This window comes from Palaemon carinicauda, chromosome 13, assembly GCF_036898095.1.
Source record: "Palaemon carinicauda isolate YSFRI2023 chromosome 13, ASM3689809v2, whole genome shotgun sequence".
NCBI lineage: Eukaryota > Metazoa > Arthropoda > Malacostraca > Decapoda > Palaemonidae > Palaemon > Palaemon carinicauda.
The window spans coordinates 2568861-2581613 of record NC_090737.1 but is presented as its reverse complement, the minus strand read 5'-3'; the positions used below and the strand labels follow the sequence as shown (position 1 = coordinate 2581613).

General features: G+C 43.6%; 1 long non-coding RNA gene across 1 annotated transcript in view; it reads right to left on the bottom strand.

The window, feature by feature from the left end:
• Positions 1-415: 415 nt before the first annotated feature.
• LOC137651869 (uncharacterized) overlaps positions 416-12753 on the bottom strand; it is a 13006-nt gene continuing 668 nt past the window's right edge. Inside the window, exons 2-3 of the long non-coding RNA XR_011046106.1 lie at positions 8367-8489; positions 416-595 (exon numbers count right to left, since the gene is read on the bottom strand). This is a non-coding gene — a long non-coding RNA (uncharacterized lncRNA). The remainder of the gene's footprint in view (positions 596-8366; positions 8490-12753) is intronic.

Sequence of the window (12753 nt, the reverse complement as noted above, 5' to 3'; positions counted from 1 at the left end):
GGGAGTAACCATTATAACAGTTAGGCATTACTATTGAATCTGTGGGATATTAATGGAGTGACCATCGAAACAGTAATTGCTACTAAACCTATGGGATATACTGTAAACGGAGTGACCATCGTAGCACAGTTAATGGTTGATATTGAACTTTGGGATATAAATGGAATGACCATCATAACAATGATTACTATTAAACCTAAGGGTATAAAAGACGCGACCATCGTAACGGTGATTGCTATTGAACTTACTGGAATATCAATGGAGAAACTATTGTAACACATTCATTGCTATTGAACATACAGGATATAAATGAAGTGACCATCGTAACACGACCCACAAATTGGTCAATTGAGCATTTCATGATATTTGCAATAGTGTTGTTACGATGCTCCAGAAATGCTTGATGATAGACTGGCCTCTTCAGTTGAGACTATTTGGTTCTTGCTTGCGAACTTTCTGTAAACTTTTCCTGTTAAAAATCGAAGAGCATTCGCTGCTGATCTTCATCCCAAGTGCATACATGCTGTTTAATTTTCTCCATTGAGCAGGATATACGTACTTTCCTCTTTTTTTTTTTTTTTTTGAGAGTTATAGTCTGAAAAACAAATAAAGGATGTTAATTGCACGGATATATAGGTCTTATTCAAATGTTAAAATGTGCACTGCTATATCAAGGCTATGCTTTTAACAAAATGTTCTGCATGATCAACTATAAATACGAAATATTCTAATATATTAAAAAAAAATAGAGGAAACATCAAACTAAACATGTCCATTAGATTTATAATAGGAAATATAACCAAAAGAATATCTTGTAAACGTGGAAAAATATTGTCTCCTATATTCTAATAAGGGAATAGTCTACCTTATTGACTGACCTCAGGTCATCCAATGTCTAATAGGAGCTCTCACTAATTCTTAAGAGTTACCCCCCTAATCCATAGGAGCTGGCCCTGATCCTTAAGAGGTCCCCTAATCATTAGGAGCTCCCCTAATCATTAGGAGCTCGCCCTAATCATTAGGAGCTCGCCCTAATCCTTAGGAGCTCCCCTTGAACCTTAGGAGCTTCCCCCCCTAATCCTTAGGAGCTTCCCCCCCTAATCCTTAGGAGCTCTCCCTAATCCTTAGGAGCTCCCCCCTAATCCTTCAGAACTCGCCCTGATCCTTAGAAGCTCCTCCCTAATCCTCAGGAGCTCCCCCCTAATCCTCAGGAGCTCCCCCTAATCCTTAGGAGCTCCCCCTAATCCTTAGGAGCTCGCCCTGATCCTTAGGAGCTCGCCCTGATCCTTAGGAGCTCCCCCTGATCCTTAGGAGCTTCCCCTAATCCTTAGGAGCTTCCCCTAATCCTTAGGAGCTCCTCCCTAAACCTTAGGAGTTCCACCCTAATCCTTAAGAACTCGCCCTGATCCTTAGAAGCTCCTCCCTAATCCTCAGGAGCTCCCCCCCCCTAAACCTTAGGAGCTTCCCCCTAATCCTTAGGAGCTCGGCCTTGATCATTAGGAGCTCCCACTAATCCTTAGAAGCTCCCCCTAACCCTTAGGAGCTCCCCTCCTAAACCTTAAGAGCTCCCTCTAATCCTTATGAGCTCCTCTTAATCTTTCAATTTATCCCTGAAATTTTCTCCAAGAGACACTTGAAATATTTATGAAAAAATTGAATGCACAAATTCTAAGGAAAAATAGGATTCATTGACACTAACAGTTTCATGTGTAGAATATTACTTAGTATATAATAGAACAGTTCTCAGCAAATGAATGATTAAATGTAGTGTTTTCATTCTAATAAAAAAAACTATTTGCTACTTCCTAAATTTATCTAGTAAATATATAATTTTTGTAACAAATACCATTTTAAATTTTCCTTATATATTGTCCAGATCCTCCGGAGTAACTGCAGCTATCTTATCATATTAAGTAATTAGTTTAAGTAGATTTTATGGTTAAATCTTCAATGAATTAACCAACTCATTACCTCTGCCAAGGAAGTTGGGAGGAGGCTATTTTATGGCCCATCTTTGTTTGTAGTTTTTGAAAAACTTCCTGGCCACAATTTTACTTATAGAGTAGCGAAACTTTCTGGGATTAATTTTTGTTAAGACGTTAAAGTGATTCAATTTTAAACGCCTGGGGTCAAAGGTCAAGCGAACCGTCGACCGAATTAACCTTATCTTTAAACCCAAGTTCTCACATGGTTGCAAAATAAGGTATAGTTCTACCTAGATTCACCATCTTACTAATATTGCTTTGAACTATGGAATAACTCATCAGACCGACTCATTAACCTACTGTAGTCTCGACTTAATCTGTATACTTCATCTAATTACTAACCTATTCACCGCCGTTAAACTGGCAACCTCGTCTTTAACATATCAAAGCACAGAACAAAAATACATGTCTTTTGCCCATGAATAATCAATGTTACCTTACATAAATCAAAATAATATTTCCAACATTATCCATTAACTATATAATCCTGCCTTTATCAACAATTAACTTATATCCTGCCTTTGTCCCTTGACCAAGCTATCACACTAACCAAATTACTAACCTTATTTTAAGTCAACAAATGAATTATTGCTCGACTATTATGATGTTTTTACATTACCGAATCTTTAGCAGGAGTCAGTATGACTCTCATAATTGTAAGTATTTGGTACTCCTTTGTATGAATCTTAGCCTCAGGTTATACATTGTAACATAATTTAGAGACAAATAATGTCTTAGGTTTAAGATGTGTATCCTGCAACCCTAAGAATTAATATCATAGTATTAGGTCTTAGAAGGTACCCACTTATGATCAGCAACCTCTAGGGCAGGATCGCATGTCCACAGATGGTTTTACTATCACAATCATACACAAAATAACAGTGACCAGGCAAGATAGGGAGACACCAAGCATACGTGTGTATAACCAGTGGCTGAAGTCAAAGTGGCTTATGTGTACGCTGGCAAGGGGCAGGGTTCTCCCACCACAAACCAGTTACTACTGACACCTTATGAAATTTAACAGCAGATTTCCAGCCAAGCGGAAACCATACTCTTATCAAAGGACGATGGTTTGTATTTGTGTAGGAACATAGGAAATCCACCACTACCATAATCTATTGACAATCAAATCCCCCCTAATCAATCAAGTAATACAATAATACTTTAGTCTTCTAACAGGAGCACTTAAACCCTTCGACTACCTTCATTAAGTAAAAACTAGAATAAGTCTAACTAACAAATGTCAATGCAGTAAAGAAAGTCAATCCTAGTGTAATCTACTAACAAGTAGACTCTGGCTTGAACACTAAGAATCAAATTATTTGTGAAATTAAATGTTACTCAATTCATAAACTTGCCTCTCCTAATGCAAGCCATTGACAATCTATAATCATGAATCCATAAATAGGGCTGTAAGGACACCGATCCCTTCGTCGTCCAGAAAATCGACAAACTACTTATTTATTTAAATTATCTCTTCGCCACACTGTGGTGTCCTATGTATATATATTCCACTCTACCAGAGCTACATTTTGATATATGTATCGTTTCATAACATGTTTTTGTTAACCCATAATTCATATATTTGTAAGTGTAAGAAAACACACATTTTGGCGGCCACTTCAATCTGACTTGGCGCCAACGTCATCCTACGTTTCCGTCCGCACCTTGTAATGTATTTCCGTGCGCATTCAAATAAAGTATCAGTTGATCTTGGTAACGCTTGTCTCACTGTCCTTACAACTGGTGACCCCGGAGTTGAAAGTAGCATCAGCGGTTTTGGCTTTGCCATTAACGGACTTATTACGGCCGTGCTACCTTCTACATACTCCGTTACCTTAGGCATGAACCTGCCTTTGGTTCTCCCACACTTCGGTGAACGTAAGGCAGTAGGATGAGCTTAACCGACATATCAACTTCTCACCTCTTCGCCGACTCGTCGTCTGGCCACGATGCAGGGAGCAACACGCCCATCGCACCCAACGGCCTCGCCTCCACGCCCAAAGTCAAACTGCCGCCCTTTTCCCAACACAACACCGCTTCCTGGTTCCTGAGAGCGGACGTACTCTTCCGCGTCGCTAGACTCAGCGACTCCTGCGCCAAGGCCGACATTGTTCTCACCTCCATACCCGAAGAAGTATTCGACAAGATTTCCCCATGGCTCGACGCCCAGGCCGGCCAAGTTTCATACGACGACCTGAGAACGAAACTCATCAGTATCTACTCCCTCTCCGTCTCAGCAAGGGCACAGAAAGTACTGGACCTCGCCGGCAAGCCCATGGGTGACACCTCTCCTGTCGAGGCGTGGGACGAGCTAACCGGCCTGCTCATGCTCTCCGAAACAGACAGCAACGGCCGACGACGTGAGATTAGCTAATCTCGCGAGATCTTTCTTCGACGCCTACCACAGGACGTACGGGCCCAATTGACAGACGCCGACACGCTCCCGATGAACGTACTCCTGTCGAAGGCTCAGAAGCTCCACGAGGCCTCCAAAGCATCTCGCCTCGGAGCATCATCGTCAACGCCACCTCCGTTCTCCTCCTTCAGCAGCTGCTCTTCCATAGACTCCTCGGCAATGGCCCCCGAGGACGACGAGATCAACATTCTATCAAGAAAGAAACCACCGCAACCGACGCGACCAAACCCTAGGCCTAACCCAGCATGGTGCTTCTACCACCAACAGTTCGGCAGTGACGCCAAGAAATGTAGAGCACCATGCAGTTTCCCTAGAAGATGACGCCAGAAGCATCCACCTGCCACCATCGCGGCCGCAGTTAACCATAACAAGATTGGTTTCTGTATCCTCGATACCATTTCCAACCGTAGACTCATGGTGGACACCGGCGCAATGCAGTCAACGTTCCCTCCTTCGAAGTCCGACCTAGACCGTGGTCCCGACAAAAACGTTCCCTCACTCATCGCCGCCAACGGATCTCCCATACGGTGCTATGGAATCAAGACCCTCAAGATATCTATCATGGGCCGTTCGTATTCTTGGCCCTTCGCTATCGCCGACGTCAATCGCCCCCTCCTCGGTGCGGATTTCCTCGCCCACCATGGACTACTCGCCGATGTCGCTAACAGACGTCTCATCGACACGGGAACCTGCCAGTCTCGCTCCCTAGAACACGGCCCTGCAACAATGTCCGTATCCGCCGTAACAACGCACCCCTACGCCGACCTCCTACGAGAGTTTCCCGAGGTTTTCAAGCCCGAGCTCCGACACTCGCCAGGTTCCCCGTCCAAGCATGGTATCTACCACCACATCACAACGACAGGACCTCCCACTCACGCCAAATTCCGCCGCCTCCCGCCTCAGAAACTGAAGGATGCCAAACGCGCCTTCGAGGACATGGAACGCATGGGTATCTGTAAGAAAGCATCGAGCCCCTGGGCATCACCCCTGCACATGGTTAAAAAGCCGGACGGGTCCTGGAGACCTTGCGGTGACTACAGGCGCCTCAACCTCATCACAACGCCCGATCATTACCCACTGCCCAACATGCAGGACCTAACGAACGCGTTGCACGGCGCAAAGTTTTTTACCAATATGGACCTTCTCAAGTCTTACTTCCAGGTCCCCGTATTCCCGGAAGATATCCCGAAAACTGCCATTGTAACGCCGTTCGGATCCTACACCTTCGCATACTCAACCTTCGGTCTACGCAACGCCTTGGCAACCTTCCAACGACTAATGGATAGCATTCTGGGTGACCTACCTTTCTGCGTCTGCTACGTCGACGACATCCTGATACTCTCGAAAACCAAGGAGGAACACCGGGCACACGTCCGCACCGTCCTAAAGCGCCTACAAGAGAAAGGCCTAGTCGTACGCTTCGACAAATGTACGTTCGGTGCGGAGGGAGTGGATTTCCTTGGTCACCGTGTATCCTCGCGCGGGGTAAAACCCATGACAACCAAAGTCGACGCCATCAGGAAGTTCCCAATGCCTACGACCATCCGCCAACTTCAGGAGTTCTTGGGAATGGTCAATTACTACAGGCGCTTCATCCCCAACATCGCACAAACCCTGTCACCCCTCGACAACGTCCTGAAAGGAAAAGCAAAAAAACTCGAGTGGGGCTTGCCCCAGCAACAGGCATTCGCTCGGACGAAGGATGCCCTTGCGAATGCCACCACCCTGGCTCATTTCGACGACACCGCGCCACTGCGACTAACGACCGACGCCAGCAACGTCGCCTGCGGGGCTGTGCTTGAGCAACTCGTCGATGGTTCTCCTCGACCGCTGGCATTCTTCAGCAAGAAATTGAAACCCGCCGAAACAAGTTACAGCACCTTTGATAGGGAACTCCTCGCCGTCTACCTCGCCGTCCGCCACTTCAGGCACATCTTGGAGGGTACCCCCTTCACGATTGCAACGGATCATCAACCCCTCGTCCACGCCTTCACGAAATCAACGGACGCATGGTCATCCCGACAACAACGTCATCTCGCATCAATCGCCGAATTCGGGTGCACCATACGTTACGTCCCAGGAAAGAAAAACCCAGTCGCGGACGCCCTTTCAAGGATTGAAATTGACGCGATCCACCTGGGAATCGACTACGCCAATCTCGCAACCGAACAACGCACCGACCGAGAAGCACAGGTTCACCTGACGGAGCCATCCGCGCTCAAGATAAGTGCGGTTCCCCTCGGACCAGCAGGAGTAACTATTCTTTGCGACACCAGCACGGGCCGCCCTCGTCCCTGGGTACCAGCCTCCTGCAGAAGGAAAATATTCGATATCATCCATGGACTTTCGCACCCCTCAGGACGCACCACCGCTCGCCTTCTGTCTGAAAAGTTTGTCTGGCCAGGGATAAAAAAGGACGCCCGGGAATGGGCGAGGTCATGCATCAACTGCCAGTCAAGCAAGGTCAGCCGTCACACCGAATCGGGGGTGGGCGATTTTCCCCAGCCAAAAAGACGTTTCGGACATATACACATCGACGTCGTGGGACCATTGCCCCCTTCTGGATCCGCTCGCTACCTACTTACGATCATCGATCGCTCCACGAGGTGGTTGGAGGCATCGCCGATGACCGAAGCTACGACTCATGCATGTGCCGAAGCCCTCCTGTCAAGCTGGGTGAGCAGGTTTGGCGTTCCTGACGACATCACGACTGACAGAGGCCCCGCTTTCCTCTCAGAAATATGGCTTGCTTTGGCGAACCTGATGGGGACGACGCTCCACAGCACCACGGCATACAACCCCACGGCAAACGGCATGGTCGAAAGAACGCACCGCGCCCTCAAGGCGTCCCTGATGGCGAGCTGCACCGACGGGGACTGGAAATCACGACTTCCTTGGGTACTCCTCAGCCTTCGCACCGCCCCTCGCGCAGACGGCGAACCTTCGCCCGCCGAAAAAGTTTACGGGGAAGCGCTCGCAGTTCCTGGCGAATTCTTTCCCTCATCAACCGACGACACGCAGCTGGATCACCTAAGGGACATCGCCAGGAAGTTCAGGCCATGTCTCAAAACTTACCAGGACAGAACCAAGCACTTCAAGCCAAAAAGCCTGGATGACTGCAATTACGTTTTCGTCTGTGTCGACGCTCATCGACAACCACTGACTAGACCTTATCGAGGTCCCTACGGGTAATTAAAAAGACAACGAAAGCCTTCCTTCTCGACGCCCATGGCCAAGAGGACTGGGTCTCAATAGACCGCGTGAAACCAGCGTTTCTCGAAGGAAGCGACACCGCCTCCGCTGGACCTGGCAGACCCAGAGTTCCGCCACAAAACAAGCCGCCCAACGAAGGAAAAATCATCAAACGATGTCAAGAGGAAGAGATCCTTACACCGACCGCCAGCGCGCCCCTCTGTTCAAAAACAAGAGGAACCCTCCGACGCCCGAAGAGATACGAAGATTGATCATCAGCCATCTACGCCGCCCGATGTCTTGGGGGGGAGTACTTGTAACGACACCGATCCCTTCGTCGTCCAGAAAATCGACAAACTACTTATTTATTTAAATTCTCTCTTCGCCACACTGTGGTGTCCTATATATATATATATATTCCGCTCTACCAGAGCTACATTTTGATATATGTATCATTTCATAACATGTTTTTGTTAACCCATAATTCATATATTTGTAAGTGTAAGAAAACACATATATTTTGGCGGGCACTTCAATCTGACTTGGCGCCAACGTCATCCTACGTTTCCATCCGCACCTTGTAATGTATTTCCATGCGCATTCAAATAAAGTATCAGTTGATCTTGGTGACGCTTGTCTCACTGTCCTTACAGGGCAAATCCAATTTCAATTTACTCAAAAGTCAATTAGACTTCAATCTGCTAACAAGCCAACATTTTTACTCCTAATACCATTCAACCCTAACAAACAATGCTCTTTGATAACCTTACCTTTAAGACTCCAGTTACTGCAATAAGCTGGTTATCTTCATAGATTTGATGATCTCATTGAAGAACAGTAAAATTATAACCCTTCAATTCTCGGTGTTTCATTGCTCACTGCTCAAGATGCACCTGAAATAAAATGAAAATATTTTTAAAACACTCGAATTTTGTATATCACAAAAGAATTGAACAAAATTTTATCGATTATCTTAAAGGACCTTTCAAAAGGCAATGTTACTGAATCACTGATATTAATGTATAGACTATTATGAGTTCAGTTTTCAAAACTGACAACCTATTGCCAGATATTTCATTCAATGAACAATATTAATAATCTACTTATCCTTAGTAACAATTATTTTTGGCTCAAACCATCAATTTTCATATATCTCGACTTCTAAAATTGCACAATTATTAAAGATTCCAAGAGGGAAACTGTTTTACAGGAAGGGATACTATAATAAGTGTATTACACCATGTACAAATGACAGAGAAACATAAATCACACCAAAAATATTGTGATATGTGATGCCTGGGCTTTGGGTGCAAGAAACTGAGTGAAATGCTGGGATACATCACGTCTAAACCATATTCGCCTAACCTACCTTAGGGGGCTAGATGGTTGTTTTCATTTAATAGATTCTTCAACCTGTGTAACTAACCCTTAATCAGTGATGCTACATTATCACTTAGTAAATCTCATATAGAGCTTCCTATGTACATCACAATTACCTTATTAGACACCATTATAAATAGATTGTATTCCCCGAAAAGCACTTGTGACATGTTGCAACCGGAGTAAATGAAGATGACCTTATAATCAAATATTTTTCACCAAAAGCACTCCATAGACTTTAAGAAATGACTTACCTAGAATATTTTGAGACCTGTAGCATAGAAATTTAAAAGTTCAATATACTGTAGCTCAAAAGGTTAGTTAGTGAATATATCAGAAAAAGATTGAAATTTCCTAAACCCATATGACAATAGCATAGATACAATTACTCACCACTAATTTCTAAAACCACAAAAAGTTGAGCCAACAATTTTTTTTTTTTTTTTTAACATCTATGTTCCTTTATATGTTATCATTCTCTTAACCCTTTAAATTTAGAACAGATTATCCCCAAACAGTGAGTAATCTATAATTTTTTTTATTAAGGAAATTCCCGGTAGGTACGTAGGTAAAAGTATGGCAGTCTAAGGGGAATAGGTAAGGATACATCAGTGTAAGGGTTGGGGAAGATAAGGATACAGCAGTCTAAGGTTGGGGGATTGATAAGGATATGGCACCCTGAAGGGGTGTCACAACATGGATGTAGCCCCAAGGGTAGTTAAGGATACAGCTTTAAGGTTAGGTTAGGTGGGGAACGTTAGGTCAGGTGGTGTTTGTTTCCCTTCTAAAATGTGATTTTTTAGTCCTAACACCTGAAATGACAGTCAGCCCTTGATATTCGCAGGAGTTAGGTAACAGAAAAGGTGGGGATAGTGAGAATCCATGAATACTTGGTGCCCTAGGGCGAGTCAATTCATAACCTACTAATGCACTGCCCACTGACTAACATTAAATAACCCAATATACTGTCTAATATATATATATATATTTGGTTTCTATCACAGTATAGGAATTGCATCAGTGTATGCTCACATTTCAGTAACTGTAAATGTACACTGTACTTACGTACGTACAGTACACGGTAACACTACAGTATACAACACGAGTCATCGCTACATATATATAAATAATGTAACAAAACACTTGTTCCCATCTAATAACACTTGCTGATACTGAAGTATATATTACTGTAATATATGTACAGTACTATCACTACAGTACAGCTTAATTAGCTAAGGTAGCACTTGTAAGTATTTGCTATTTTCGGCAGGTCAACTCGTACTGTTCTAACTCATCATACACATAGCCTATATCTACACTACTACTGTAAAGTAAAATTTTTCATATATAGTACACTACAGTAGTTAATAAAACAATAATACTAATAGACAATGAATACAGTAACATTAAAAATTAAAGGAATGAGTATCAGTACAACACCACTAACCATTTACGTACAAAGATCCATGCAATAAGTCTGAAGGATGATTCTACTCTTGAGCCGTTGATTGTTTGGCAACTGTTTGGTGCACGGGGTAGCATAATGTACGCATCACTTTATGCTAAAATCACTATAAACCCATTTGATATGTACAGGTTATATTTTTCTTGCATCACAACATGACACTGCACAAAGTATTAAAGAGGGAGATGCACAAGTGAAGAGAGACGATGCTAGACCGAGGCAGTGTTAGTGAGAGATGGGGTGTTGTGCTGTACAACGCGAAGCATGCCGAGTGTAAAAAAGCATGGTAGGTCTGAAACCATCTGGTTGCGGGAGTACTCATCACGAAACAGCGAACACGCGCTTTTCTATGTAATAGGGTATACGGTTCCCTGTATAGTAAGCAACTGAATTTGCAAAAGTAAAACACACGAATATCGAGGGCTGACTGTGATACTTGACAACTTACAGGAACCATATATTTTTCCAACTGGTTTTCTTGTTTCTTATGCATTTCTACCATTATCATGGCTGTAAATCAATAATTTTTGACATTTCCCATCCCAGATACCCTAATTTCCTATTTGGTTCTCCATAACTTTTTATACAACAGGTAAAAAACTAAAACGTGGGGTTTCCCCAAATAATTATGGTCATAAATGCATAAAACACAGGGTAGCGAGTTGGAAAAATACCTTATATGGTTCGTCTATAGGGGTAGAAATTAAAATATCAAATGTTTACCCAGATTTTTTTCAAGGATCTAATATACTAAACAGAATATATGCATAATAAACAAACCTGGGAAAATCAGGTGCACACAATAACACGAGTTACTAGAATTCTCAGAATAAACATTATAACACCACAAATATCTGACCACCTGATAACTCGATAGAGCATTGGCAAGAAAAAAAGGTAAATTTACAGTTTCATCCATTATGGGGAATCTGGAATAAAAATATATTTGTTGCATCAGAAATAGTGTAGTTCCAACAAATTTAACGTTTATTTTGACCGCAAACCATCCGATTTAGAGATTTACTATGTAATTGGAGTTAAAACAACAAGTTGTTCTAGAATGCAGAAAGACCCTACTTCATCCCAACAATTATGGGGGACACCAGGTGGGAACCGGGGTTTTGGGTGGGGGGTGGGGGGCGTCAAATGATATTTGCAATAAATGAATACTTATCCTTCCACCACCCCTCCCCCTATACCCCTACCTAGCCCTACCGGGGGGGGGGCTTGGCCCCCCCTGCGACCCCCCCTTAAGGCCACAGTGATTTTCAGGGCACTACTGAACCTAATAAACCCACCTAACCTAGCCTAGGGGCCCTGTACCCCTACCTAGGCCTACGGGGGGGGGGGGCTCCGCCCCCCTTGCGACCCCCCTTAAGGCCACAGTGAATTTCGGGACACTACCGAACCTAATACAACCACCTAACCTAGGGCCCTGTATCCCTACCTAGGCCTAGCCCCTGCGAGGGCCCCCCCCCCTTACAGCCACTACCTAACACATCCATCAAACCAAATCCAAAGTGATGGTACTGCTGTATACATCGTTATACTATCACCATTATAATATACTCTATAAATCAATGAAGCTTACCTTAAACTGCTGGTTCATAAAGATGTGCTGGTGCTTTGAGGAAAACGTGAAGCCGTTGCGAAGGTTCCATGACATGCAGGAAAATTTTTATTTTGTAAAATTAAATTGTCTCTCTGGCACAAATCCACTAGTTTTTCCAACAAATTCATTGTAAGTTAGGAAACAGTCAGGACAAGAAGATGGAATTTCAACTCCTTGTGTAACATGAGATGACGTGCTTGCTATGGCCTTCATGTCTAAGAACGAAATGAAATGCCTGGGTAAGATAATGTATTGTCACGCTGTTGTATTGTCGCGCTGTGATTGGCCAAACATGTGTGACGTCATAGTGGACAGGCGCTGTGATTGGCCAAACGTGTATGACTTCATAGTGGACTAGTTTGTCTGCGGATTATAGTGGTTACAGGGCTCATTTAAGCAAATACAAGACAGTCAACAATAACAACAGACTTAGAAAAAATCTGGGAGGAAGACATGAGTAGCGTGAGTTTGATCGTCGATATATAAAGAACTAGGCATTTGCGACAGATATTTTACAGAAATACTACAAAAGACTTGCTTTACTCGGGAAATATATTATTATAATAGATTTCCCATAATGGATGAAACTAATACCGAAAAAAAATCACATTTTACCTATTTATGTAAAATTTGAGCGTCGTAAAAGAATATTTCAATCAACACTGTTCAACTGCAGGTTCATACAGTTTAATCAAGATGA